The 15,468-nt window shown below is 42.0% G+C and overlaps 1 long non-coding RNA gene across 1 annotated transcript; it reads right to left on the reverse strand.

Annotated features, from left to right (window-relative positions):
* Nucleotides 1–4,522: 4,522 nt before the first annotated feature.
* On the reverse strand, nt 4,523–14,820 carry LOC147653984 (uncharacterized). The gene is made up of 2 exons (XR_015284181.1): nt 10,686–14,820; nt 4,523–9,237 (listed from the first exon to the last, which is right to left on the reverse strand). It is a non-coding gene; the product is annotated as an uncharacterized LOC147653984 (long non-coding RNA).
* Nucleotides 14,821–15,468: the final 648 nt, after the last annotated feature.

A 15,468-nucleotide genomic window follows, 5' to 3' on the forward strand; every position in this document is an offset into this window, starting at 1 on the left:
CTTGGCATCATCCAAACAGTCCCACTCCTACCCCCAATTCCCTGGGATCCTATGCCCAATGGTTTTGGGAACTCCTCACTTCCTGACAACTGCATCTTTGAAATCTGTTATGGCATCATATATGATATGATATATCATATATCATAGTGATACACACATATATCATCAATCCCACTTTTGACATCTCCAAGGTTAGCTCCAATCCACACCATTACCCATCCCTGGCACAAGTATCTTTTCTCTGGCTGATTCCACTTTATAAATACCCTTCCCCATCACCTGTTTCTCCTCATGACCCATATTTTCAATTATCTGTTTTCACAGGTCTGTGATACATATTTCAGTTGCAATTAACTTTTATTCTTGAACTGCAGCTTCTTTATTCCAGGCTCTGTGGCTTATTTTCTGCAGTTTGGACAACAGCAGTGCTTTCATCTTGAGATTTACTACAAGAACACTATAAAAGAAAATACTTAGAGATAGTTAAACTGCTTATTGTAAAGTGCTCATAACTTCTGCCTTGTTTGAAAGATGGGTTTTCCTTTTGAGTTATGCTAACTTATCATTCTGCCTGTCTATCTATCTATCTATCTATCTATCTATCTATCTATCTATCTATCTATCTATCCCTTAATTTATGGATTCAACTCCTCACTACAGAGAGATCTGGTATATCTGCTGCTGCCTCCCCCAAGAAATTATTATCTAATCTTTTCTTTTCCTTATTCATTCTGCCTAGTATCTGGTTAGCCACAAAACACATATGTGAGATCTATTCCTTTGAGGACATTTTAGCTCCCTTAAACTCCCTTCTTTTCAGATTTGAACCAGATAATTTTCTGGAAGCCTGACTTTCTGAAGCCAGATGATTTTGTTTTCTATCTTAAGGAAAAAAGATCACCTTTCATTCTGATTCCAATTGCTTTCTAATGCTTATGGTTCTTGCAGTGTCTCCTTTTCAGTTGTTTTCTTGGCTCTCTGTATACAAAAGCTGTAAAAGGCTGTTGCCAACTTCGAGAAACTGCTGGATTGTCTCTGCCTACCTGTATGCCTGTTCTGGATACTGGGTTCATCAAAGCTACCTATTCTGTAGCTATTGTTCCTTTCTGAATGTCAGAGCTGAAGATCTCATGCTGTATTTGCATTGGTGGTGTAGTAAAATGCAGTTTTCACTCAGCCCTATATTACTGCTTCCTTCTTTGTTCCAACCCCCTGGATATTCAGCCCTCTAGGTATTTCCAGCGTGACTAAGCCCACTAACAGCTTTCAAGGAGGGCATACTTTTTCCAACAATTTGTTTAATTTGCTTAACAGGTTAAAATTGCCATTCAGTATGTATAGCTATAGTCAGCATTTCTGGTAGATCTTAAGTGCAGGAAAGGGGTGGCCATTCCCTGGAAATCCAGAGAGTTTATTCAAAACAGCTGAAGACAAACACCAAGATAAGTGAAATCACATAAGATTCAAGACTTTGGAAGACTTGATACTTTCCAGGTCCAGGTACAGTGCAACTTAAAGAGTGCAAAAGCACTGGAAGTAGATGAACACATGATGTCCTGCAGGTTTCCAGAAGAGGGGTGCAATTTTGACAGTCCCATGGCATGTCAGCCTTGTTTTCCATGGTAACATGGAATCAATGGAATCATGGAATTTCAGTCTTCTCGGAAAGACTGAAATTTAGAAATTAATTTAGCTTGTTAATACATGCTTTCAAAAGGGAGGACAGAGATACGTACAGAAATGTATTGAATCTTGCTAGTGTATCTTATTTACCAGAGCATTTTGTTTGATCAGGATTTATCGTGGAGAAGAGGAGCTCTGTTTCTACGGTTCTTTGTTCAGAGCTGTATTCTTTGAAGACTACAATCTTGGGCTGAAGACTGCAAAATATTTATTGAGGATCTGTGACTCAGGGACTTTAATGGCAATATGTTATATACCATAATAGCAGGCAGTAAGATTTGGAGTAACTCAATGGAGAACAAATATTAAAATTACTTTCCCATTTTCCCATTTAGTGACCCCTAGAGGAAGTTTGAACTGTTGTAGTGAATCCAGCTGAGTACAATTTTCTTTGGGACTTTAACCCGCTCATCTGCTTTTACTGTCCTTGGAAAAGAAGGGAAAGGCAATAATTTTCAATTGAAAGTCCAACAAGTTGTTGTGAAATTTTATGCAACATCCTTGAGCCACTTCCAAGCTCTTACTGATATTTTCAATCTCTTTTTTCCTCTCAAAGAAGTTAAATGACTGTATGAGGATGACACCAAGGAAAAAAAGAATGGATTACGGTGATTTTGTTATGAGGGCTCCACCGGGACTTTGAGGGAACCAATTCAAAGAAAAACCCCCACAGAACAAATTTGCAGGACCAGTGGAGAGAAATAATATTCTCATACTCTGCCCATCTGTACCATCATTATTCTTAATGGCCCGTTCCTGCATTTCTGAAATACAGTGTACCTAGAGCTGGATGACTAGCTGTTCTTTGGGACTCAGCGCATTCGGATTCAAAGCTGCATTTTTGCTGCATACAGGATGCAAACCTTAGGGAAGCTCATGTCATGAATACCTTCTCTCTGTCAATCTTTCTGAAGCAGTCTCATGTGTTGTACATATGCCTTTTTGTGCTCTTTTCCTTTCTTTTTCTCTCTTTCTGTTGTGGTTTGACACCAGCCAAACACCAAGCACCCACAAAAGTCATTCACTTACCCCTCCCACCCCCAAGTTGGGCAGAGGACAGGGAAAAAAAGAGTAACAAAGGGTTCATGAGTGAGATGAGGACTGGGAGAAAACACTCCAAGGGCTCAACAAGCTCAACTTGGAAGTACAGAGTGAATTAATTACTAACAAAGTCACAGGAGGGTAATGAGAAGTAAAATAAATTTAAGCTCTTAAAACACCTTTTCCCCCCCCCTCCAACCCCTCCCTCCTTCCCACAGCAGTGCAGGAGACAGGGCATGGGGGTTTTGGTCAATTTGTCACCCGAGCTTTTCTTCCTGTGCTCAGGGAGTGCAGTCCTTCCCCTGTGAGAGCCTTCCCGTGTGGGTCTCTCCCACAGGACACGGCTCTCGGGAGCTGCCCTGGCGTGGGGCCGCTCTCCGAGCAGCAGCCGAACCTCAGCTGCTGCAGCGGGAGCTGCCCCGCGGGCAGCCAGCGCTGCCACAGCTGCTGCGTGTGGGCCTTTCCTCCCAGGGCTGCGGCCTGCAGGGACAGCCTGCCCCGGCCTGCGAGCAGCGCCCTCCCTTGCCCCGGGCCTCCCACTGGATCACGGCCTCCTCCAGGCATCCACCGCTCCGGCGTGGGCACCTCCCCACGGGCTGCGGCTGGATCTCTGCATCCCCATGGATCCCCATGGATCCCCATGGATCCCCACGGGCTGCGGCTGGATCTCTGCATCCCCATGGATCCCCATGGATCCCCACAGATCCCCACGGGCTGCGGCTGGATCTCTGCATCCCCATGGATCCCCATGGATCCCCACGGGCTGCTGCTGGATCTCTGCATCCCCATGGATCCCCACAGATCCCCACGGGCTGCGGCTGCATCTCTGCATCCCCATGGATCCCCATGGTTCCCCATGGATCCCCACAGGCTGTGGCTGCATCTCTGCATCCCCATGGATCCCCATGGATCCCCGTGGATCCCCACAGGCTGTGGCTGCATCTCTGCATCCCCATGGATCCCCACAGATCCCCACGGGCTGTGGCTGCATCTCTGCATCCCCATGGATCCCCATGGATCCCCATGGATCCCCACGGATCCCCAGGGGCTGCAGGACACAGCTGCATCACCATGGTCTCACCACGGCCTGCAGAGGAATCTTGGCTCCTGTGCCTGGAGCACCTCCTCCCCTCCTTCTCCACGGACCTTGGTGTCTCCATGTTGTTTCCCTCACGTGTTCTCACCTCCTGCTCTTCTCCGACTAGAAGAAAAAAACTGTTCCCCCTTTGTTTTTATTTTCTTCTTAAATATGTCATCACAGAGGTGTTACCATCATCTTTCACTGGCCCAGGTTTGGCCAGCAGCATGTCCATCTTCAGAGCCATCAGGAATTTGCACCGCCAGACATGGTGGAAGCTTCCAGCAGCTTCTCAGAGAAGCCACCTCTGTGGCTCCCCCACTACCAAAGACCAGGCTGTGCAAAACCAACACACTTTCCTGATTTGTTAAGGACTGCTGGGATAGCCCCGAAACACAGTCTGACTTCTAATGAACCTCTAGAGAACTCCTGGATGAATTGCTTTTTTGTCAACAGAATTTTGTTTCTCCTGCACATTATTTATGGCACCTGCCTGCCAGGTGTAACTGGCATGTAACTTTGGAATGGGTTCTCCCATACCCCATTGTTGTCATCACTTCCTTCAAATTCATTTGCACAGGAAATTCAGACATTTTACACTGAGATATAATTGCATAGGTAAGACTGCTCTCAGTCAGATCAAAATTGCATGTGTATTCATGCGATTAGAAATCTTTTGCTATCCAACTACCATAAAAAATACACTCAATTTTTCTGAAGTGACTATTTAGAAAAGTTCCTTTATTAATGTTTTTTGGAAAATTAATGGACACACTAGCTTCTCAGAATTTTGTCTGTTAGATGTGCTAAAGAAGATGCTTTTTGCCATCCACTTCTCCTCCCAAACTCTGTGTTTACATGCAAAGAGACTTCCCCTTCCTGAAAATATCTTACACACAAAGACTAAGCAAAGAAATATTAGAAATGGAAGGTGTGAGTCCAGTGGGGAATGCCTAAAGGAACTTGGGTTTTTTATCCTGGAGAAAAGAAGGCTCAAGGGAGGCCATATCACCTCCTGAAACTTACTAAAAGGAGGTTATAGCCATATGGGAGTTGGTCCCATCTCCCAGGTAACAAGTGGCAGGATGAAAGAAAACATCTTCTAGTCCTACCAGGAAAAGTTCAGGTTGGATATTAGGAAGAAGTTCTTCACTGGAAGGGTGATAGGCATTGGAACGATTCCAAGATGTCCAGGAAAGTGGTGTAATCACCATCTCTGAAAATATTAAAAAACATGTGGATGTGGCACTTGGGTACATGGCTTAGTGGTAGACTTGGCCGTGCTGGGTTAACAGTTGGACTTGATGATCTTGAAGGTCTTTTGCAACCTAAAGGATTCCATGATTCTATGAAAAATCACTCCATGTGGACTGAATTTAAAGCAGCATAAATGACAGTATTATTCAAAGTATTATTTTTTAAAAGGTTCATGGATAGTTAAAATGAGGCTCCTAGAAACAACAGGACTGAATCTTCAGAACTCCTCCAAAGCATTTTCCTGTTTTTTTAATATCTGAAATGAATGCAATGAAACTCCTTTTCTCTCTATTTTACTGTAGAATCATAAGTAAAATCAACAAAGCATCTATATTTCCACATTTTTTGGGTTCATACCTAGTAGAAAACAAGATGCCTCTTTCAGCTCCTGTTTATAACTTTTCAAGCAAAGAAAGAAAGCTCTGCCAAATTGAAAGCAATTGCTGATTTCTAAAGCAATCAACAAATACAAACTGGACACTTGATACCAACCAAAAAGCCAGCCTACATCTTGCCTTTGCTGAACCAGTTAACTCAAATGTATTAACTCCCCTTTTCTTTTCACTCCAAGGAAATAATGCGTAAGATTGTAGAGTGGAGTTTAGTACCTGCAACTTTAAAATGTTGCCTGGTATAGAATTTAAACAAGAAGGAGGAACTTATACCAAGGCAAGGCATGATAAAAAAACATCCCAGAATTTAAAAGATGAAGTGAAAAAATATTTCTTTGTCTAGGGTATTTACTTACCAAAAAGAGAAGACTCTTTGGTGAAATGAAAAGTACATCTTAGATCAGAATCAGAAAATCAAATCCATGGCATGTGTTATTTGTAATGTGGAATAGTTGTGATTTGCAGCTAAGAGTGTCAGCAGAAAAAGGAATCAAAGCATACAGCAGACCTCTTCATATGGAACAGAACTTCATATACCCTCCAGTGAGTTATTGCACATACCTGCTGTCTCCTATCCAGCCTGGCTGTCATGTCCCTGTGTGGGCTTCTGTGTGTCCCTATAAACAGACACTTTGGACATGCTGTCACTTCTCAGCGTGGCCATTCTGTGTTTGGCTGTCTTGTGAGAGATGTTGTTCACAATGAGGTTGTGGGAACAGCCTTGGGGAAAGGTGTTCACACCTGGGAGCTGGAGGATGACGGATCTGGGAGGGTGCAGCTCAGAGACACACCCCATCCTCATGGGACTTCACTGTGTATGGGATGGGGATTAGCACTACAGCAGCCACATCTTCAGAGGATGCCTCTGTAATGGCACATCTGCAGTCAGTGTAATTAATTCCATTAACTTCAAAGACACCAGGCAGGCTGCTTTACTTGGTGGTCTGGCTGCTTAGATGAAAGAGGTAATGCTGTGTCTGTTTCTTTCTGTACTCTGTGTCCACGTTTCTCACTAACACAAAAACTTCAAGATGTATTTCCAATAAATGTCACCTTGTATCAATCACAGCTAACATTACCTTGTATCCCTATGATTAATTCAGACACATGCACGTAATTGTTTGTCTTGGAAGGTTCAGTTCATTGCACAGTAACTTACAGTCTGAATTTTGGGAAGCCCAAACCATATGTGGAACTCAGCAAGCACTGCAGTTGCTTCATTACTTGCAGAGTTCAACAGTTAATTCTGCCTGGCTTCCAAACACCTTTGTCATTCCCTAAAGCGCTTCCTCTGCCTTCTACCTTCACAAATTGATTGTGATAACTTTAGGAAGATGAGCACATTGAGTTCATTAAGAGTCAGACACATATTTTGAAAGCCCAGTATAATTTTCAATGATAAAATAATAAATCTGTATTACATTTGAAACACAGGCAATTGTAGAAATTGTTACTGCTCCTATTTAGAGCCTTGCATTCCCTCCATATAGCAGGACCAATAGATAATATAAAACCCCAGTGTAAGAGAAGATCTCAGCCCGAGTATTCTTTGACTGGTTTACAGGCTGTACAGGCAGTTTGGTACTTGTATACCTGCACACCTGTTTCTCAGCCTCAGAAACAGCTCAAGTGCACTCTTCTCATGTCAGTGTCACCCTGACGCCAAGACAAGCTCTTCCAGGTACTTCAGCAGTCATTTTCCAGTGGTGTCCTTCATTGATTTCCCAGTTGAAAGGTCTGGGTCCAGCTCTCTTTTCTCCAGCTTTTTGCTCTTGCTGAACTTCGATCCCTAGAGCTGTGGTACTAAGAAACAATTGAATATTGATCTCTCCCAGTTAATTCTCCAGGGTAATAATTTTATTTACCCTTTTTGCCAAAGCGTTTGCCACAGAGATTGCTTCTCCTCTGAAAGACCAACAGGCCTTTCAGACACCCTGGCTTTCTAGGCAGGAATGCTTCTCCTCCCTCTTGCCTTGATGAATAACTGGCATTTAGCTACACTCACACACTTTTCTCACAGTGCTGTCTTGCCACAGTCCCTAGTGTTTGTTGACCTCCCTGCTAACCTCTGTCATGCCTGTGGTTTACCAGAAGTGAGTGTGTGTCTGCTTGCAGGTACTGATGAAGATGCTGAATACCTGGGCCAGTCCATGAGGAAGATATATGTCCCCATTCAGAGACTTCCCTGCTCACAGAAACTTGAAGTCTGTCAATGAGCCAGTTATTTTTCTTTCTTGCCTGTGCTTTTTTCTTTTTTACAGTTTTACATTTTTAAGCAGCGTATTGCCATCTCCTAAAGCCTTTACACAGTGTATGACTGTTATAGAGAAGAAGTTATCTTTAATTGTTAAATATGTAATCTTATTCAATAATGAAATTATTATTTATTTGATGAGACTTTTGTCATCTGGGATATTGTGCTAAGTAACATTAACTATATTTCTATAATTTAGTTGTTTTTTTAAAATCAAACCCTTACATTAGCTTTTCTGGTATTTTAACTACAATTTATGTCAGGCTGGACTATGGAAAAATTCTCCATGGATGGAGAAAACAGGATATTGTCCTCCCCTCTCCCATCCACTATTAGGAAGTTTGTCCTGTACCATGTTGCCCAGGGTGATCCTGATCCATTTATAAGAACTGAGGAACATTTGAAAAATAGCCCAGTAATACAGAAATTATTTCTCACAAAGTAAACAAAGATAGATGGAAGAATAATTTTTTCTCCTTCCTTAAGATGAAATCCAGAGCAGCGAACTGATAAATACATTCTACTTGAAAGTTGCCAAGAAAATCCCCAAATTTAATTATTAATGACTGATATTGATTTCTGTTTGCTTATTTAGATGTATTACTGTAGAACAGTTTCTTGGAAGGAACCCTGCTTTCACTCTAATAATTATTTTTCAGAGGTCAAACACTTCCAATACCTCTGTTTACCTGCTTTTTTTCAAAACAAGAACTCTGCACATTTCCTGACCTCTTGGCTGTTCTCAATTTTAAGTAAAATATGTCTTTGATAAGCCACGAATTTAAGCATTCAATTGAATTTTTTCAGGTGTCCTGTTGGGAAATGTGACTTTCCACCCCATCTAATTTTCCAGAAGGTCAGTAATGGTGCATGTTGCTCTAGAGCCTCCCCTTTGAGGCTCAGCTCCTGAGGATCTGGGTTGACTGGGTCCCACACATCTTGCAGAGCCCAGCTGACTGACCCTGCTGGAATATCGGCTGCTGCAGGAGAATATTGGGGATCAGGGCCTCCAGGCCAACCCTGGAATGCTGGATGAGCCCCTGAGGTGATGTCACCATGTGGGGGAAGCCCACAAGGCATTCTGCATTGGCTGACAGCTGTCACCATGGCCAGAGCTCAGTCCCACAGTTGCAAGCACAGACAGATTCAGACAGGGCAGAGTGGTTCCTGTTCCCCATCTCTCTCTTAGGACCCTGGTTTGGAGCTGGCATGCTGACCCTGGAGGCTGGCAGGTGGTTTTAGTCATTACTCATCTTAGAAGCTGGTAGGGACTGTCAGCAAGTCAGAGCCTGACATTTCAGCTTATGTCACAGATAATTTTACTTTGTTTCCTCCTAAACAATGGGAGCCAACAGGCCACCACAGTGTGTGACAGCTCTGCAGATGTGCTGACGCACAGGCACACAACATGATACAGGAACAAGGAAGTGTTCCATTCGATGTGAAGTACTTTGCTGCCGAGATATTGATGTGCCCTGATCACCATGTGCCTTGTTCCTCCCTCACTCAATGCCTTCTTCCACAGGCAGTGACTTGTTGTCATGGAGTTACTTTACCTTTAAGAGAGTTGGAGTTGCTGGGAAGTGCTTGGAGTCTTTTCTCCTGACCAATTATCGGTCATTGCTGGGAATTGACAGCAGTTTAGGCCATTGAAAAGTGGGATCAACTTGTGAACCCTACCTTAAAATGTAAAAGCAGAGCTCTCTGGGCTCTCTTTGTTTTCTGGCTGTGGAGGGTGGCTGAGCTCCAGGCCTCCCGTCCCTGCCCAGGCCATGCGGCCGGGCGGGGATGGGGCCGGGCCTGCCCCGTCTCCCGGCCGGGAGATGGGGGGGCCTGGGGAAGGTTTTCCTCGGGCCCGGGCCGGGCCGATTTCTGGCTCGGCTGCAGGTTTTGCTGTAACTACATTTACTAGAAACTGCCCAGTGAAGAAAGAGAAAAGCCCTGGACTTGCAGCGGGTTGGAACAGCGACCACACGCTCCAGAGCAGCCATGAGGAACTTCCCATCGCAGACGGCTCCAGCTCCTGTTCGGCAGAGATCACAGAACCATCTACAAAAGCCTGGGCAAGATTTTAACTCTTTCATTACCCAGATGAGACTTGCGGATTAATCTTTTTATCCAGAGAGAGAGAGAGAGAGATCAACATGAAAAGAGACTTTATAAACTACCAGTGACAAGAAGGAAAAGGAGCTTCAGGAAAGGTAGAGAATTAAGAAGATGCTTTAATTAAGCTGAAATATCTCCCTGTTAAAACTATGGAGATGGACAATGAAGTCCTGAAAAGAACTCTTTTAATTCATGATATAAGATCTAGAGAGGAATAGTGTTCAAAGTGTAAATTTGAGTAAAGAGTAATTATAGTATAGTGAAGTACTAAGAGATTAAAAGCCTTGAGAGGCCATGAGAAAACTGTTGAGAGATTTGAAGCCCTGAGAGGCCATGAGAAAACTGTTTTCTAGTGAAGCTCACAGAAACAGATGAAGAAGACTTTTTTTTTGCCTTTGAATAACTTATCCTTAAAAATGTTATCTCTAGACACATGGCCCATACTTACTTCAGAGTGATGTGAAAATGAGAAGAGTGAACTCTAATAATAGCAGCTCTGAGCAGCTAACATTAGGGCAATAGAAAACTATAACAAAAATAGTTTTCTAGTGAGAAACTCCATAAATTAACAGGAAGAAACTTCTGTTTCTCTATAAAGACTGGTGAACATACTAGCAAGAATTGGGACTGTTTTAACCATCAGAGTTCCAGAGTTTTTGTCTCTGTTGTCATGTGAACAAGAGAATAGTGGGTGGATAAGAGATGGAAAGGTTTTTTCTGGAAGTTTATTCTGGTGTTCTTATTATTGTGGTTTGTCAATAAACTTTCTTTTTTTTCCCTTTTAAGTTGTATGCCTGTTTTGCTCTTATTCTAATCCATATCTCACAGCAAGAAGTAAATAATTTTCTTAGTTAGTGGTTTAAAACCACGACACTTGTGAAAGAAGCAGAAAAGCATGTTGGCTGTGTACAACAGAGTTAAGTCTCAATATCAGCTTAACCCTGTCTAGTCAAGTCTGTGAGAGCACTTCTGCAGAAAAAGTGGGAATAACTTATATCAGCTCTTGCACAGTTGCTCTTCTGCACTCTCCTCCTTTCTCTTCTTCCCTCTTGCCCACTGCAACCTGATCTCAGCAGGCCTATCCACACAACTGACTTCCACCACTGCTGTACTAAGTCCACCTCCCACAACAGATCAGACTTGGTAGGAGTTTGCCTAAAATACACCGTGTAAAAAGACATTGCTACTCTGTGCCTTTTCTGAGGATATTTTTCAGAATTGTCATGTCACATTATGGAAGCCACTAGGAATGGTGAGCATTCTCATTATTACACTAGACCTGATCAGCTGGTCTAGGATATGAATCAATTTGCTTCCCTCCTCTTCTGAAAGACTCAGATCAATGGTAGTGACTCTCCCAATAATCATGAAAAAAGAGGATGTGGAGAACTACATGTCAGTGAGCTTGGAAATTGTTTTAATCAAATGATGAACTATTTAGAAAGTACCTGAAAGATAAAGAAAGTTAAGGAGGCAGTGGGAATTTGCAAGGAGCAAATTGTATTACAAAAAAATCTTATTTTCCTCTGCCGCAGAAAAGCTAGAACTAATCTATAAAACTTCACTTTGGGAACTCTTTTGATTTGATCTCACATGACATTCTTATAAGCCAGAAAAAGAAATACAGCATGGATTAAATCAGTAGATGGTGAATCCAAAACATGTTCTGTAGCCACACTTAGAATTTCTTCAATGGCAAAATGTAAAGTGTCACCAAGTGCTCTTCCAGAGGTCTTTCTGTTCCAGTTCTGCCAGCAATTGTACTAGTGATCCCAGTCACATGGGACACATGGGACACACACATGGGACAAAGTTGGGCTGGAACACAAGCTGGAGGTTCAAAGTTATCTTGGCAATATAGAGAAAGGGCATGAAAACCAAGGACAGCTGCAAGGGAGCGCTCCAAGAGATGAGCACCCAGCTGCTTGGGCACAGTACATTTAACAGGTATCCAGGTTGCTGTTTTGGAGAGGAACCATGAGCAGAACACAACAATGCTGTACTGTTAGGAAAAAGGCAAACAGTGTACCATGATCTATAAACACATGTGGAGCTGGCAAAACACCCGGTGTATGCAATGTGAGCAGGAATATCTTGCCAGTTTTGGGCGCTGTGGTTTAATGAAAATAGAGGCCAATTAGGGAATGTCAGAAGAGCAATGTGAGCACATCTGTACTGTGGAAGTATTTAACCCTGTAAAACTGGCTATAGACAGACAGTTCCCTGCCCTGTGCTAACTCATCAGGTATGTCCTACAGCTCTTCAAGAGAGGGCAAGCTCTCCCAGATCCAGCTGGGCCAGTGACTGCTTGTCATGGCCCAAAGGGTTATCCAGCCCATGGGTATATAGAAATCATGGCCATGGGTTTGCAGGATTTTTTAATACACAAGATGCTTTATCTTCTCAGTTTCTCTACTTTTATTATAGATCCCCACAACTGCTATGCAAGGATATATATTATCAATAAAGTTTCCATATCTGTCTCTCAAGCCATTACATACTACTATCAGCAGTCAATACATCACCAACCAGTGGTGTAGCAACAATCAATTGCATAGCAGCAATTGATATTATAGCAACCAATAGCCAACCATCACTAACAGGACTATTACAGGTACTACAATCTCATCACTAATGAAACAAGCTTAACAATTAGCAGCTCACATGCTTATGACAGATTACATATATAGATGTATAATACCCATGTCAGATAAGCTAGGCAGATTGCAGAAGGGGCCAAGCCATCCCAAATGTGGGAGAACAAACCAAAATGACTCCAAAAGTGGGTCCAAAGGGTGTTTAGGAAGATTACAGAGACTCTCAGTTCAGAGATTATCTCACATCACAGAGCTTCCAGTCTGTCAGCTGGATCCCTAGTCAGAGTCCAAGATCTTGTAAAGAGCTCCTGTGGAGAATTCAGCCTGTTTAAAGAGAAAAAATGCATGCAGCAGGCATTGTTCTCAATTGTTTTACTCATTTTGCATAAAAATGAAGTTCTTTTCCATATCACAGAGGCATAAGAGGATGTAGACATGATCCCTTCAAGCAGCCAGTAGATGTTGCAAAACTCGATTTTTCACATATAACAAGTGATAGGTGATGTTTTCTGACTTTTTCTGATAATTTTTTTGTTTTTCTAGACTCTTTTTCATCTTTTCAGATCATGACTCGTCATTACAGTTCCTTGTTTTTGCACTTTTTGGTGGTATCTCAGGATGCCTCTATTTCTAGGCACCCTGGGTGAATTTCAAAGATACCAGCTGCTGCATTTTTCAAGTATGTTTCTGGTTCTCAGGCCTGGTTCCCAGGCTCACAGCTCCCAGGCTGGCATGAATTTTCTCTGTCAATATATTTCAGCAGACATTTTGTTCTGTCCAGTAATTTTTCCTTTCTAGCCAGGTTGCATTTGGGGCACATTGCTTGTGTCCAGAAATAATCACTGATATTGTTTGAATTATAGACAAAATGTGTGATTTTATGGCCTTTATCCTGGTCTGAAATGCCTGGCACCACCACATGAAAGACAACCGCCATTTCTTTTAAACATGCTGCCTGAGAATTTAATCAGTTGACCTTTACTTATTTTGTTGTGAGAAACAGTGAATGCGAGTCCCTATTCACTGCTACGTGCCCTTCATGGCTGCATACACATGAAGATACACAGGCTCCTTTCTGAGCCTTTTCTTTCAAAGATGAAAACATTCTGAACTATTTAACCTTCATACAAAAGCTTTGACTGCTCTTGCCTTCATATATATATATTCTACTTCTTTTTTCCTAGGGGAGGAAAGGAGCTGAACAGCACATAGCATTCACAATATGATCATGAAATGACAGAAGATTATTATTCTGTTTGTTCTGTGTTCCTTTCTCAAGGATTCTTAATGTTCTATTTACTTTTTTTGATGGCTCCTGAGAACAGCATTGAGATTTTATTGAAATTGTCAACGGCAACTCAAAAATCTTTTTTTTCCCCTGCTTGCTGATAGCTAATTTAGAGCTCATCAATGTTACGCATGGTTAAGAATGTTTATTTCCATGTGTAATAATTCATATTTATCAGCATCTCATCTGCCATTTTTCTCACAATCACTTGGTATTGTGAGCCATCTGCAACTCTTCACAGTTGAATTCCATTTTATTGCCTTAAATAATAGAATATCATCAGAAAAATTCATTACTTCATTTTTCCAGATGACATATGAACATGTGGGATAATATGAGTTCCAGCACACATCCTTTCAAAGAACTACAAAGTGCAAAGTCTGTCCATTAACTTAATTATTTAAGGACATATAATGACAAAATAAAGAGGTTTCTTAATAGGTGAGCAGTAGACGTGTCTCCGTCTTTCCCTGTGGTATTTCTTTGCTCTTAGTAGTGCTATGGGGGCTCAGATGGAAGAACACCTACAGAGGATACCACTGAATATTTCTAAAGGCTCTGCCTTTTACTCTTTTGACTATTGTATTGGTTCTACTTTTGCATAATAGTCTGTTCTGCTCTGTGTAAGGGCAAGATCTCACTACCCAATGGGTGCTGTGGTCTTTCATGCACTATTGTACTTAGGCTTTCATCATCTGATACAGAGAGATGTTTTTCATTTTCATCCTATACTCTACATCAGTAATAGCACAGCATGAGAAGCCTTTAAGTCATTGTTGTGGGAGCTTCAGGAAAAGGACATTAGAGAGGCCCTGCCACTGAGCTGTGAGGTGCAGAAAGGAGCCCCTTGTGTACTTAACTCTTTCTCAGAGAGGAGCCTGGGGCCAAATGATTCTGATCTTAGCCACAGACTGTCAGTGGCTTAAGTAACTTTGTCTTGCAGGCTTTCATGATGGCAAATCAGATATTTTAATATAAAATGAATTATTTATTATGACAAATGATTAGACAAATGATCTAAATCAGAGTTACTACACAGTATAAAAAGCTAAAACTACTAGCAGTGTGTAGTATAGAATAGTGCACTATACCAATGCAATTCTATTAAATCCAGCAAAAAGAAACAATTATGAAATAGAGATTGATGTAACTCACCATACCAGTGCTTGTGGGCAGATCCCTTTCCCTTAACCTCAAGGAGCATCTGTGTTGGGCCTCTCCCCTACCCAAGGGAGTAAACTTCACAAGCTCCAAGCAGGAATATGTTGGAAGAACCTAACTCTATGAAAGTGGACTGGCCTTTTATACTATAAAGTGATTGACTGCCCATTGTATGTCTCCAGGCAAGTTTAGAAGCTTATCTGTGAAATCTTTGCCTCACTATCAGGATGGTAATTCGGGGTTAGTTAGCCAGACTGCTTTTAACATAATTCAAAGCAGCAAAACCAGCACATGACAGGCCCTTGCAACCCACTACTGATAGCTTTGCAAAAAAAGACATTGTCCAAGCTTGACCAAATTCCAGGGCAGAGCATCTTGCTACAGTCATGGCTTCCTAAAGTATTTTCAAACAAATTTTGCTAAATCAATTGTACTTTCACATCATGCCTTTAGTTTGCTCCACTGCTCCATAGCACAGATGAGAATGTCTCCATACCCAGCGCTATCCTTTTTCCCAAATAAAGTAAAAGAGTGCATAATAAAGAACTTTCCAGAGAGCACATGCTAATGGTTTCATAAAAATAGCTAATTTGTAATCATCAGCTTTTCCC

This window comes from Cyanistes caeruleus, chromosome 3, assembly GCF_971803275.1.
Source record: "Cyanistes caeruleus chromosome 3, bCyaCae1.hap1.1, whole genome shotgun sequence".
NCBI classification, from domain to species: Eukaryota; Metazoa; Chordata; class Aves; order Passeriformes; family Paridae; genus Cyanistes; species Cyanistes caeruleus.